The sequence below is a fragment of the Balaenoptera acutorostrata genome, chromosome 10 (assembly GCF_949987535.1).
Source record: "Balaenoptera acutorostrata chromosome 10, mBalAcu1.1, whole genome shotgun sequence".
NCBI classification, from domain to species: domain Eukaryota; kingdom Metazoa; phylum Chordata; class Mammalia; order Artiodactyla; family Balaenopteridae; genus Balaenoptera; species Balaenoptera acutorostrata.
In genome coordinates this window covers 38,828,975-38,844,375 of record NC_080073.1, presented here as the reverse complement: position 1 = coordinate 38,844,375, position 15,401 = coordinate 38,828,975, and the positions used below count along the sequence as shown (strand labels likewise).

Sequence of the window (15,401 nt, the reverse complement as noted above, 5' to 3'; positions counted from 1 at the left end):
ATTTACCTGTTCTGGGTAACCCATATAAGTGGAATCATGCAGTATTTGTCCTTTCATGTCTGACTTATTTCAGGTAAAAATGTTTTCATGTCATAGCGTGTGTCCAAACTTCATTCTTTCCTTTTTAATTAAAGATTTTTTTAAAAACTGAGATGTAATTGACATCTTCATTCCCTTTTAAGGCTGAACAATACTCAGTTGGTGTGTATAGACCACATTTTTTTTAATTGTTCACTTGCTAGACAGTTGGGTTTTCACGTTTTGGCTGTTGTGAATAATGCTGCTGTGAACATGGGAATACAAATATCTCTTCATGTCCCTGCTTTCATTATCTTTGGGTATATACCCAGAAGTGGATCATATGGTAATTCTGTGTTTAGCTTTTTGAGGAACCACCATACTGTCTTCCACAGCAGTTGCATCGTTCCCACCAGTAATGCACAAGGGTTTTGATTTCTCCACATCCCAACGCTTATTTTCTGTTTTTTTTGTTTTTGTTTTTGTTTTTTTTCAGTAACCACCTGAATGGGTGTGAAGTAGTGTCTCTCTCTCTCTTTCTTTAACCATTTTAATGTGTACACTTCAGTGGTATTAAGTACCTTCACACTGTTGTGCAACCATCATTACCATCCAGCTTCAGAACATTTTTGTCTTCTCAAACTGAACCTCTGTACCCATTAAACAATAACTTCCTATTCTCCTCTCCCCCAACCCCTGGTACCCACCATTCTACTTTCCATCTCTATGAATTTGCTTGTCCTAGGTACCTTATATAAATAGAACATAAATTATACAATATTTGTCCTTTCATGACTGGCTTATTTTATGTAGCAGAATGTCTCCAAGGTCCATCCATGTTATAGCATCTATCAGAATTTCATTTCTTTTTGAGGCTGAATAGTATTCCATAATATATATATACTACATTATGTTTATCTTTTCATCTATTGGTGGGCATTGGGTTGTTTCCACCTTTTGACTGTTGTGAGTAATGCAGGAATGAACATGGGGGTGGGTACACATATCTCCTCGAGTCCCTGCTTTCATTTCTTTTGGGTTTATACCCAGAATTGGAATTGCTGGATCACATGATAATTTTATTTTTAATTTTTTGAGGAACTGCCATATGTTTTACACAGTGGCTGCACCATTTTACATGCCCACCAGCAATGCAGAGGGTTCTGATTTCTCCACATCCTCACCAGCCTCTGTTAGGTTTGTTTGTTCGTTTATTTTTGTTTTGTTTAATAGCCATCTTAATGGGTGTGAAAGGGTATCTGGTAGTTTTGAGTTGCATTTCCCTAATTGCTAATGATGTTGAGAGTCTTTTTATATGTTTATTGGCCATTTGTATGTCTTCTTTGAAGAAATGTGTATTCAAGGCCTTTGCTCATTTTTGAGTCAGGTTGTCTTTTGTTGTTGAGTTTTAGTTTTCTGTATATTCCGGATGTTAATCCCTTATCAGATATGTGTATTGCAGATATTTTCTCCCATTCGTGAATTGCCTTTTTACTCTGTTGATAGTGTTCTTTGAAGCACAGAAGTTTTTAATGTTGATGAAGTCCAATTTGTCTTTTTTTTTTTGACTCTGCTTTTGGTGTTATATCCAAGAGATCATTGCCAAATCCAATTCATGAAGCTTCCCCTCTGTTTTCTTCTTAGAGTTTTAGATCTTAAGTTTAGGTCTTGAATCCTTTTTTTGAGATAACTTTTGTATATGGTGTTGGGTAAGGGCCCCACTTGATTCTTTTGCATGTGGATATCCAGTTTCCCTATGACCATTTGTTGCAAAGACTGTCTTTTTCCCATTGAATGGTCTTGGCACCCTTGTTGAAAATAACTTGACCATGTATGTAAGGGTTTATTTCTGGGTTCCCTATTCCATTGTTCTGTATGTCTGTCCTTATACCAATACCACACTGTTTTGATTACTGTAACTTTATAGTAAGTTTTGAAATTAGGACGTGAGAGTCCTCCAACTATGTTCTTTTTCAAGGCTATTCAGAGACCTATGAAATTCTATACGAATTTTAGGATGGGCTTTGGAATCAGAAGGTCTTGAGTTTGCATTTTGGCTTTTCCTCATATATTGTTTTGGGGCAAGTCTCTCAACCTATTTGAGCCTCAATTTCATAGTCTCTAAAGTGGGGATTGTAACAGAACTTACCCCATGGAGGACCTGTGATGATTAAGTGAGAGAACCCATGTAAAATGCGCAACTGTGGCAGAGTCAGTACTCAGCTATGCCTGCCTTTATTACTCTTATTTCAGAAAGTAGGAATAGACATACTCAGAAAGGTCCTTTCCAGCTTAATGTTATTGTCATTTTAAACACCTGACCATAGTAGCAGTAGTAATAATATTTAATACATTGTTGCTTTAAAATTTTTCAAAACTTTTTTTTGGAGGCATAATTTACATATCATAAAATTCACTTATTGTAACAGTTCAGTTTGATGCAGTCATCACCACTATTCAGATTTAGAATATTTCCAGCACCTCAAAACATTCCCTAGTTCCTGTTTGTTGTTAATCTCCACTTCCCACTCTTAACTGCAAGTCCTAGCATCCACTGATCTGCTTTCTGCCTCTGTAGTTTTATGTTTTCTAGAAATTTCATATAATTGGAATGTCTGGCTTCTTTCACTTGTAATCTTTTTTGAGATTTATCCATGTTGCATTCCTTTTTACAAGTATATCACATTTGTTTATCCATCTACCTGTGGATTGACATTTGGATTCTTTTCAGTTTTTGGCTATTATGAATAATGTTGCTATCAATGCAATTGCTTCTGATGCATGATCTCATTTACTCCTTACAGTAATCATATGAGGTAGGTACCATTATTATTCCCCGTGTGTAGGAGGAGAGCTTTGAGGCATATAGAAGTTAAATATAACTTACCAAGGGTACATAGAAAGCTAAAGTTTTGGGCTTCCCTGGTGGCGCAGTGGTTAAGAATCCTCCTGCCAATGCAAGGAACACGGGTTCGAGCCCTGGTCCGGGAAGATCCCACATGCTGTGGGGCACCTAAGCCCGTGCACCACAACTACTGAGCCTGCGCTCTAGAGCCCGCAAGCCACAACTACTGAAGCCCGCGTGCCTAGAGCCTGTGCTCTGCAACAAGAGAAGCCACTGCAATGAGAAACCTGCGCATTGCAACAAAGAGTAGCCCCCACGCACCACAACTAGAGAAAGCCCGTGCGCAGCAATGAAGACCCAACGCAGCCAAAAATAAATTTAAAAAAAAAGAAAGCTAAAGTTTTGTCTTCCTTTTTTTTTTTTTTTTCTTTCTCTTGACCATGCTGCGTGGCATGCGGGATCTTAGTTCCCCAACCAGGGGTGGAACCCATGCCCCCTGCAGTGGAAGCATGGGGTCCTAACCACTGGACCACCAGGGAATTCCCAGAAGCTGGAGTTTTGATTCAAACCCAAGCAGTCTGACTCTAAAACATATTCACTAGGCCAATGGTCTTGAAACCTTTTCACTCTTGAACCACCTAAAAGGATTAAAAAATTTTTAACCCCTAAAATTTCGAAAAAACTGTTTACCCCCTTGTACATTTCTAAGTTGGCATCTTAACACTTCTGTCATAAATGGCTGCAAAGGATGTATTTTCTGGCATAATATATATACTGCATATGTACTTTAAATATATAGTTGACAAAACCTTGGAACTGCAGATTTAATTTATGGAAAATGTCTGCCATATAGTTTAATCGGCAAATCAAACTTTAATGTCAGTCATTTAGCCAAACCAGACTGCATCAATGGGAACATTCCAAATCCCAATGATTTTTGAAATAAACTCTTAAAAAGAGTAATAACATTTACTGAGCATTTATTTATGAGGCACTGTTCTAGTGAATTTACATTGTCATTTTATCCTGATAATTATGAAGTAGACATTATCTTTATCCTGATTTTTAGAAGTAAACTGAGGCATTAAGTTAAATAACTTGCTTAAGGAGCTACATTGTGCAGAGCCAAGATTTGCCTCCAAGCAGTCTAACTGTGAACCCCAGCAGAGTATGTCCAGAGACTGCACTCTTGTCCCTTCACCACCACACTGTGCCTTCTTATAAAACTCACTTTTAAACTAGGAACCTGACTGTAATTTGCTGGTGTAAGGGACCAGGATATAATATTTAAAATCTGGGAAATTTCTATTCACAAGAAAAAGCAGCTCTAATGAAGTATTTAAATGTCTCCCTATAGTAGTAAAGTCTCATTTGTACATGAGCTTGAGATTCCTGTGGTATAGCTAAGTGGCCATTTCTGGCAGGCATTTGGACTTTATAGGGAAGTCTAAGCTAGGGATGGAGATGTGGAAATTATCATCATAGAGGTGGTAGGGATAGTGGTTAAATTGGGAATGGGTAAGATTGCCCAGTGTCTTAGCTTGGGCTGCTCTAACAAAATACCCTAGACTGGGTGACTTAAACAATACAAATTTATTTCTCATAGTTCTGGAGCCAGGGAAGTTTTTTGTTTTTTGGTGTTTTTTTTGGCTGTGTTGGGTCTTCGTTGCTGTTCGCGGGCTTTCTCTAGTTGTGGCGAGTGGGGGCTACTCTTTGTTGAGGTGCATGGGCTTCTTATTTGTGGTGGCTTCTCGTTGCAGAGCATGGGCTCTAGGCATGAGGGCTTCAGTAGTCGTGGCTTGCAGACTCTAGATCGCAGACTCAGTAGTTGTGGCGCATGGGCTTAGTTGCTCCGCAGCATGTGGGATCTTTCTAGACCAGGGCTCAAACCCGTGTCCCCTGCATTGGCGGGTGGATTCTTAACCACTGCGCCACCAGGGAAGTGCCGGCGGGGAAGTTTAAGATTAAGGTGCCAGACAGTATGGTTCCTGGTGAGATCCTCTTGATTTGCAGACAACTGCCTTCTTGCTGTATGCTCACATGGTAGGGAGAGAGAGAGAGCATCTCTCTTTTGTCCCTTTTTTAAAAAAATAAAATTATTTATTTATTTATTTATTTTTGGCTGCATTGGGTCTTCGTCGCTGCGTGCGGGCTTTTCTCTAGTTGCAGCAAGCGGGGGCTACTCTTTGTTGCAGTGCATGGGCTTCTCATTGCGGTGGCTTCTCTTGTTGGAGAGCACGAGCTCTAGGCGTGTGGGCTTCAGTAGTTGTGGCTTGCAGGCCCTAGAGCGCAGGCTCAGGAGTTGTGGCGCACGGGCTTAGTTGCTCCGCGGCATGTGGAATCTTTCCGGACCAGGGCTCGAACCCGTGTACCCTGCGTTGGCAGGTGGATTCTTAACCACTGCACCACCAGAGAAGTCCTCTTTTGTCCCTTCTTATAAGAGCATCAACCCCATTGCTAAGGGCTCTACCCTCATGACCTAATTACCTCCTAAAGACCCCATCTTCAAATACCGTCACATTGGGGATTAGGACTTCAACACATGAATTTTGGGGTAACACAAACATTCAGTTTAATCCATAGCACCAAGAGCCGGCATCAAGAACCATGCTGGGGAACAGAATAGAGGCTAGGGGATTAGCAGTATTTGGTGGACATTGATTTATATGTTGAACTAATATTCAAAGGTTTTGTATTGGGTGTGTAGGTGTGTGTTTTGCATGAGAGAGACTTGAGTATGTTTACAAACAAAAAGGAAGTAGTCAGCAGAGTGGTAATATAGGTCAAAAAATGAGTTAAGTGATAGAGCAAGGTAAGGGTAGATTCTTCAGACTACAGTCTTTAATCTATGGGTACACAAAAACATCCAAGAGAGACTATGGGCATGTATATTTTTAAAGGAATCAATATGCAGAACTTGCCTTCCATAAATACTCTTCTTAAGAATGATCTGGGGACTTCTCTGGTGGTCCAGTGGGTAAGACTCCGCGCTGCCAATGTGGGGGGCCCAGATTCAATCCCTGCATGCCTGCCACAACTAAGGAGTCTGCGTGCCACAACTGAAAGATCCCACATGCTGCAACTAAAGATCCTGCATGCCATAATGAAGATCTGGCATGCTGCAACTAAGACCTGGTGCAGCTTAAATAAGTAAATAAATATTAAAACAAACAAAAAAAGAATGAATCTTGCTTCTGGATGTAAGAACGAAAACTCTTAAAACTCTTAGAAGAAAACATAGGGGGAAAGCTTTATGCGTTGGATTTGGCAATGATCTTTTAGAGGATATGACACCAAGGGCACAGTCAACAAAAGGAAAAATAGACAAATTGGACTTCATCAAAATTAAAAACTTTTGTGGTCAGTGGACACTATCAACAGAGTAAAAAGGCAGCTCACAAAATGGGAGAAAATATTTTCAAATCACATGTCTGACAAGGGATTAATATCCAGAATATATAGAAAACTCCTAAACTCAACAACAACAACAACAAAAAACCTGAATCAAAAAATGGGCAAAGGACTTCAATAGACATTTCTCCCAAAAAGGATATACAAATGGCCAATAAGCACATGAAAAGATTCTCAGCATCATTATTGATTAGGGAAATGCAAATCAAAACCACAATGAGATACCACTTCATACCCATTAGGAAGGCTGTTATTAAAAAACAAAACAAAACAAAAAACCAGAATAACAAGTGTTGGTGAGGATGTGGATAAATTGGAACTTGTGTTATTCTGCTAGGGCTGCCATAGCAAAATACCACAGACTAGGTGGCTTAAACAACAGAAAATTATTTTCTCACAGTTTGGAGGCTGAAGTCTAAGATCAAGGTGTCAGCAGTTTTGGGTTTTGATGAGGCCTCTCTCCTTGGCTTGCAGAAGGCCATCTTCTGTCCATGTCCTCACATGGCCTTTTCCCTGTGCATGCATTCCTGGTGTCTCTTCCACTGATGCCAGTCCTGTTGGATTGGGGCCCCGCCCTTATGGCCTCTTTCAACCTTAATTACTTCCTCAAAGGCCCTATTTCCAAATACAGTCACATTGGGAGTTAGGGCTTCAGCACATGAATTGGAGGGGGGCACAATTCAGTCCATAACAAAACCATTGTGCACTATTTGTGGGAATGTAAAATGGTGTAGCTGCTGTGGAAAACAGTATGGTGGTTCCTCAAAAAATTAAAAATAGAATTACCATATGATCCAGCAGTTCTACTTCTGGGTATATATATCCAAAAGAACTGATATCAAAGAGATATTTGTACACACTTGTTCATTATTCACATTATCCAAATGATGGGAGTAACCCAAGTGTCCATAAGTGGATGAATAGATAAAATGTACACGCAGTAGAATATTATTCAGCCTTAAAAAGGCATGAAATTCTGATAGATGCTGCAATATGTATGAACCTTGAAGACATTATGGTAAATGAAATAAGCCAGAAAGAACAAATATTGTATGATTCCACTAGTATTAAGGGGTACTTAGAGTAGTCAAAATCATAAAGACAAAGTGGAACGGTGGTTGCCAAAGACTAGGTTAAGAGGGGAGTGGGGAGTACTGTTCAATGGGTACAGAGTTTCCATTTTGCAAGATGAAAAAAGTTTTGTGGATGGATGGGGATGATATTTGCAGAACACTGTGAATGTACTTAATCCCTCGTAACTGTATACTTAAAGATGGTTAAAATGGTAAACTTAAATTATTTTTAAAAAATGGGTCTTGTTGATTCTCCTTTTCCACTTCCTCTTTCTTACTAACCCTTCTCCCACTTTACCAAAAAGTCACCTTTGCATTTGAAATCTAACTGAAGTACACTGCCCCAGGGAGGATACCCTTTAGGACACCAAACAATGTTTATCTCATCCCCCATTGAAGGATATTTGGGTTGTTTCCATTTTTTTTTTAAGCTATTATGAATGAAGCTGTTGTGAACATTTTTGTAGAGGTCTTTTATTTTCATTTATCTTAGGCAAATACTTCAGAAGTGGAATTGCTGGGTCATAGGGTAGTGTTTCTCAGGCCAGTTTCTAAAGTGGTTGTACAGTTTTGCATTCTTTTTGTGTGTGTGTGTGTGTGTGAACTTTTTTTTTTTTTTAATTTATTTATCTTATTTTATTTTTGGCTGCATTGGGTCTTCATTGCTGCACGCGGGGCTTTCTCTAGTTGCAGTGAGAGGGGGCTACTCTTCCTTGCCATGCCCGGGCGGCTTCTCTTGTTGCGGAGCACAGACTCTAGGTGCACAGTCTTCAGTAGTTGTGGCTCGCGGGTTCTAGAGCGCAGGCTCAGTAGTTGTGGCACATGGGCTTAGTTGCTCCGCGGCATGTGGGATCTTCCCAGACCAGGGCTCGAACCCGTGTCCCCTGCATTGGCAGGCAGATTCTCAACCACTGCGCCACCAGTGAAGCCCTACAATTTTGCATTCTTTTGAGTAGTGTATGAGTTCTGATTGCTGGAAATCTTTGTGTATCTGATTTTGTGAATCTTTTTAATTTTAGCAATTCTAGTGAGTGTGTATTGGTATCTCATTCTGGTTTTTTTTTTTTTTTTTTTTTCTTCTCATTCTGGTTTTAATCTTTTCCTTCTGACTAATAATAGGGAGCATTTGTCAGACATTTGTCGCAAATATTTACTCCCTGTTCTGTAGTTTACCCATTCATTTTTTTAACAGTGTCTTTTGAAGAACAGATTTGGATTTTAATATTTTTCTTTATGGCTAATGCTTTCTGGGTCCTTTGTAAAAGTCTTTGCTGACACCAAGCTCAAAAATATTTTTCCTGTGTTTTCTTTTTTTTTTTTTTTTTTTGCCGTGCCTCTTGGCTTGTGGCATCTTAGTTCCCTGACCAGGGATTGAACCCAGGCCACCGCAATGAAAGCGTGAAGTCTTAACCACTGGACCATCAGGGAATTCCCGTGTTTTCTTTTAGAAACGTTATAGTTTTAGCTTCTACATTTATGTAGATCCACTTTTAATGTGGTATGATAGTAGGCAAAGCAAATGCCATCAATGGGGATTTAGGATATGATTCTGGAGAGGAAGCCTGAAAAATCGCTATTACATTTGAGGAGGAATCTTTTTTTTTTTAATTTATTTTATTTTATTTACTTATTTTTGGCTGTGTTGGGTCTTCATTGCTGCTCGTGGGCTTTCTCTAGTTGCAGTGAGCGGGGGCTGCTCTTCACTGCGGTGCATGTGCTTCTCATTGCAGTGGTTTCTCTTGTTGCTGAACACGGCCTCCAGGGCGCGTGGGCTTCAGTAGTTGTGGCTTGCGGGCCCTAGAGCGCAGGCTCAGGAGTTGTGGTGCACAGGCTTAGTTGCTCCGTGGCATGTGGGATCTTCCCAGACCAGGCATCTAACCTGTGTCCCCTCCATTGGCAGGTGGATTCTTAACCACTGCACCACCAGGAAAGTCCCGAGGACAAATGTTTTTAAGTGTAATTGAAATGAATACACTTACATTTTTTTAATGGGAATTTGCAGGGGTTGGGGGAGCAATGGTGCTGCCAGCAGTCACTAATTCTAGGTCCAATAGTGCATATTAAAGTTGCTGCTGTTTAAAAACTCATAGTTGGATCATAGTTGGGTAGGTGCTCACACCAATCCTTGCCTGTTGGTGCCCCCTTGATCCTCTTAGCTGAGTGTCCTGTTTGGCCCAAAGCATTTACTTTGGAAAAAATTAAGAGTGTTTAAACCAGGAACAGGCTGCTATATACCACAGCTAAAACTAATGGAATAGTACCCCTGGTTCTGCTTTGTTGGCTTTTGGAACTGAAGTAATGAGTAAGAGGGGTGGCCCAGGGTATTGGTTTTATTTTGCTGGAGGTAAATTTCTTGGACATGTGCAGAATGGACCAGAGTGAAAGTATTTGCCGAGAATTTTTTTTAAATTTATTTATTTAATTTATTTTTGTCTGCGTTGGGTCGTCATTGCTGTGCGCGGGCTTTCTCTAGTTGCGGTGAGCGGGGGCTACTCTTCGTTGCGGCAGGCGGGCTTTTCATTGCGGTGGCTTCTCTTGTTGCGGAGCATGGGCTCTAGGCATGCGGGCTTCAGTAGTTGTGGCACGTGGGCTCAGTAGTTGTGGCTCGCAGGCTCTGGAGTGTAGGGTCAGTAGTTGTGGCGCATGGGCTTAGGTGCTCCGCGGCATGTGGGGTCTTCCCGGACCAGGGCTTGAACCTGTGTCCCCTGCATTGGTAGGAGGATTCTTAGCCACTGCGCCACCAGGGAAGTCCCGCCAAGAATGTTTTTATTAATCAAGAGTCAAAGGCAGAGGAGGCTCAGAAACAATCAGCTAACATCATCATTCTAACCTTAAAGGCTGCTGACCCTATACAATGCGGAGGCTTTATTCCCATACCCACTGGTTGGTTTCCAGGAAACCAAAGTCTTTATGTTCTGGGGGAGTATAATTGTAAAACTGAAAATTAAAGGAATTGATGAGAAGGGCATCACTAGGAGTGCAATCCATAGTTTAATGTGATGCTTGCCATCTCTCAAGATTAACTGACCCCTGTTCAACCACTATTCATGTGAAATTACTTTTCAATTCAGCATTCAAAACTCTCATTTGAGTATCATACAAAGTGAAGTAAGTCAGAGGAAAACAAATATCTTAGCATATGTGTGAAACGTAGAAAAATGGTACAGATGAACCTATTTGCAGGGCAGGAATAGAAACTCAGACGTAGAGACCGGACGTGTGGACATGGGGGGGCAGGGGAGGGTGGGATGAATTGGGAGATTAGGTTTGACATAAATACACTACCATGTGTAAAATAGCTAGTGGGAACCTGCTTTATAGCACAGGGTGCTCAGCTCAGTGCTCTGTGATGACCTAGATGGGTGGGATGAGGGGGTAGGAAGGTCCAAGAGGGATATATGTATACATACAGCTGATTCATTTCACTGTACAGCAGAAAGTAACACAACATTGTAAAGCAATTATACTACAGTAAAAACTAACAAACAAAAGCCTCTCATTTGACTATTTACTACTACCACCAAGATCTACACCTGCAGCAGCTTCACCTGGACTTACATCTCAGCCTTACTTACCACAGGGGCCCTCTTACTCATTGCTGTGTTGCATCTGTTAGGGGTGGGATCTGGGCATTTGAGGTGGCAGGCCTTCTCGTTCCCACTTGCATGTTCACCGCCAGGTACAGTTGTGTAATTAGTGTTATAGTACCACTTATTTTCAGAGTTAGGTGGTATGGCAGGTGACTTGTTATACATTCCTTAGTGGATTCTGACTTTCTTGGCTCCTGTCTTGCTGTGTATATCAACCAATATCCCTCTGGGTTCTGATGAGCTTCAGCATTTAAAGCCTTAACCTGACATTCAGTTTATCCCGCAGTGCCAGTTCTGTTTACCAAAAGTAGCCCTGGCTCCATGCCAGTAACTCAAGAGTTTTTACCCATTTAAAGTTTAAGGATAGTTTATAACATCATTTCAGCCCCAAGACCTGTAATCATTTGCTTTGCTGGATTAAACTGTCTGAAGAATTCCAGCTATTCTGAGGAAAATTTTGGAGGGAACCACTACTAGATGTTTTTACATATCTTTGGCCCCATTCCCACCAGCAGTATATGAGGGTTCTAATTTCTCCAGATTCTTGTCAACTTACCTTTTTATTAGAGACACCCTAGTGGATATGAAGTGGTATCTTACTGTGGTTTTTTTGTTTGTTTGTTTGTTTTGGTTTTTTTAGTTTTTTGGCTTATGGGATCTTAGTTCCCCGACCAGGGATTGAACCTGGGCCACGGCATTGAAAGCGCCGAGTCCTAACCACTGGACCACCGGGGAACTCCCCTTATTATGGTTTTGATGTGCATTTCCCTTATGGGTAATGTTGAGCATTTTTCCTGTGCTTATTGGCCTTTAAAAAGTTATCATCTTTGAAAAAAGAAAAAAAAAGTATCATCTTTGGAGAAATGTCTATTCATAGCCTTTGCCCATTTTAAAAATTGGGTTGTCATTTTGCTACTGAGTTATAAAATAGTTCTTTATGTATTCTAGGTAAGGTCCCTTATCAAATATGATTTACACAAGTTTTCTCCTATTCTGTGGGCTGTCTTCACTTTCTTTTTTTTTTTTTTTTTTTTTAATATTTTATTTATTTATTTATTTATTTATGGCTGTGTTGGGTCTTCGTTTCTGTGCGCGGGCTTTCTCCAGTTGCGGCAAGTGGGGCCCATTCTTCATCGCGGTGCGCGGGCCTCTCACTGTCGCGGCCTCTCTCGTTGCGGAGCACAGGCTCCAGACGCGCAGGCTCAGCAATTGTGGCTCACGGGCCCAGCCGCTCCGCGGCATGTGGGATCTTCCCAGACCAGGGCTCGAACCCGTGTCCCCTGCATTGGCAGGCAGATTCTCAACCACTGCGCCACCAGGGAAGCCCTGTCTTCACTTTCTTGATGGTGTCCTTTAAAGCACAAAATTTTAAATTTTGATGATATCCAATTGATCTATTTTATTTTTCCTTTTGTTGCTTGTGCTTTTGGTATTCATCTTATCCAAGAAGCCATTTCTTAATCTAAGGTCATGAAGATTTATGCCTGTTCTAAGAATTTTATAGTTTTATCTCTTAAAACATTTAGGTCTTTGATCCATTTGTGTTAATTTTTATACATGACATGAAGTCGGGGTTCACTTTATTCTTCTGCATGGGGACATCCACTTGTCCCAGTATCATTTGTTGAAAAGACTGTTCTTTCTTCATTGAATTGTCTTAGAACTCTTGTCTAATACACTTGATCCTAAATGTGAGGGTTTATTTCTGGACTCTCAATTCTGTTATATTGATCTTTGTTTATCCTTATGTCAGTGCCACACTGTCTTGATAACTGTAGCTTTGTTTTTTTTTTTTTTTAACTGAAGTATAGTTGATTTACGATATCGTGTTCGTTTCAGGTATACAACACAGTGATTCAGTTTTTCGTAGACACACACACACACACACACACACACACACACACACACATTCCTTTTCAGATTCTTTTCCCTTATAGGTTATTGAAAAATACCAAGTATAGTTCCCTGTGCTATACAGTAGGTCCTTGTTGGTCATCTATTTTATATATAGTATTGTGTATATGTTAATCCCAACCTCCTAATTTATCCCTCCCTGCACCCCCCCTTCCCCATTGGTAACAATAAGTCTGTTTTCTATGTCTGTGAGTCGCTTTCTGTTTTGTAAATTAGTTCATTTATACCATTTTTTTAAGATTCCACATAGTAATGATATCATATGATATTTGTCTTTCTCTTTCTGGCTTACCTCACTTAGAATGATAATCTAAATGTTGCTGCAAATGGCATTATTTCGTTCTTTTTTATGGCTGAGTAATATTCCATTGTATATGTATATACTGCATCTTCTTTATCCATTCATGTGTCAATGGACATTTAGGTTGCTTGTAGTTAAGTTTTAGAATCAGGAAATGTGAGTCCCCTAACTTTGTGGTATGTGTTCTTTTCTATTTTGCACAGATGATACCATATTACAAATAATATTTTGCACATATTTTTAAACTTAATATATAATAGTTTATCCTATATAAAGTAACATAGCTATTTCATTTTTTGAGAGTTGCATAGCATTTCAGTAGTACAAATATATTCTGTTGATGTAATTTAGATTTTATAATCTTTTGCTATTACAAACAGTGCTGCACTATGTACCTTTGTAAACATGTCACCTCAGATCGTAAGTTTCTAGAGATTGAATTCCTAGAAGAGGAACTAGAATGTCAGAAGTAATATGCATTTAAAATTTTGTGAATTCTACAGTTTATGTAGAAGGAAAACTATGGAAAACTGTTGAATTTTTCCTTATGTTATTGATGTCTAACTTTATCCTGTTTTGGTTAGAGAGGATACTTTGTATGGTTATTTATCTTATAAAATCTATTGAGGCTTGTTTGTGGCCCAGCAAATGGTCCATCCTGAAGAATATCCCATGTGCACTTGACAAGATGTGATTCTGCTGTTATTGGGTGGAGTGTTCTGTATGTGTCAATTAGATGTGTTTGGTTTATTGTGCTAAGTTCTCTGTTTTCTTACTTATATACTGTCTGGTTGATCAATTCATTATTCAAAGTGAGGTTTGAAGTTTCCAACTGTTATAGAACTGTCTACTTCTCCCTTCAGTTTCTTTCAGTTTTTGCTTCATATATTTTGAGGGTCTGTTATTAGGTTTATAATGTTTATGATTTATTTTCTTGTGTTTTTTTAACCTTTAAATTAATATATAATGTCCTTTGTCTTTTGTACCTTTTTTTTTAATGCATTTTAAATTTATTTATTTATTTATTTTGGCTGTGTTGGGTCTTCGTTTCTGTGCGAGGGCTTTCTCTAGTTGCGGCGAGTGGGGGCCACTCTTCATCGAGGTGCGCGGGCCTCTCACTGTCGCAGCCTCCCTGTTGCGGAGCACAGGCTCCAGATGTGCAGGCTCAGTAGTTGTGGCTCACGGGCCCAGTTGCTCTGCGGCATGTGGGATCTTCCCAGACCAGGGCTCGAACCTGTGTCCCCTGAATTGGCAGGCAGATTCTTAACCACTGCGCCACCAGGGAAGTCCCCCTTCCCTCTGTTACTGATGTCACAGATAACATCTTTATAAATTGTGTCCCATTAACCTAGATTAATAATTGTTTTTTATGCATTTGTCTTTTAAATCATGTAGAAAGTAAAAACTGGAGTTAAAAATCGAAGTTACAATAATACTAGCTTTTATAATTGCTCTTGCTTTTTTAATCTTTACTGAAGATCTTTATTTCTTCATATGGCTTCAAGTTACTGTTTGACTTTCTTTCATTTCAACCTGAAGAACTTTTGGCATTTCTTGCAGGGCCCATCTACTGGTAACAAATTCCCTCAGCTTTTGCTTATCAGGAAATGTCTTGATTTCTTCCTCATTTTTTTTTTTTTCCCCCACGCCGAGTGGCATGCGGGATCTTAGTTCCCTGACCAGGGATTGAACCCGTGCCCCCTGCAGTGGAAGCACAGAGTCTTAACCACTGGACTGCCACGGAAGTCCCTCTTTCTCATTTTTGAAGGAGAGTTTTGCTAGATATAGAATTCTTTTCCTATACCATTTTTGCAAAGGCTATATTCCTTGTTAAGTGTGATCACTGACACCTGTTCTTTTAGCCTTTGTTCATCTAATGTGTTAACCAAGATTTCCTTGAATACTAGGAGCTCAAACAAATAAAACAAAAATGAACAAAAAACACACCAACAAAAATAAGAGAAAAAAAACCCCACCTCTCTTTGTTTTTGCAGATTGGTTCTGTGCTGGGGCCATTCCTTCAACACTTAGCTAGGCTTGCTCTGAACCTAGAGATCAGCCTGAGGTGAAAGCTTAGAGTCTTCTCAGATTTTGTCTGATCATGTGTCTGGGTATGCTTGTGGTGTTCTAAGTTTTCTCATATACATGGTGCCTTGGAATGTCCTAACTTCCCAAAGTGTTTTTACCCCAACCTCTCCATATCTGTGAGTCTGTAGTCTGCTTTGCAGCTTTTATTAGCAGTGCCTGCC

The 15,401-nt window shown here is 40.0% G+C and overlaps 1 protein-coding gene and 1 non-coding gene across 2 annotated transcripts in view; one reads left to right on the top strand and one right to left on the bottom strand.

Moving 5' to 3' along the window:
* The window catches only part of RBM6 (RNA binding motif protein 6), a 105,618-nt gene that overhangs the window by 2,628 nt on the left and 87,589 nt on the right, over positions 1–15,401 (top strand). The window lies entirely within an intron of this gene.
* Positions 11,601–11,672, bottom strand: TRNAE-UUC (transfer RNA glutamic acid (anticodon UUC)). Its single transcript has one exon. It is a non-coding gene; the product is annotated as a tRNA-Glu (tRNA).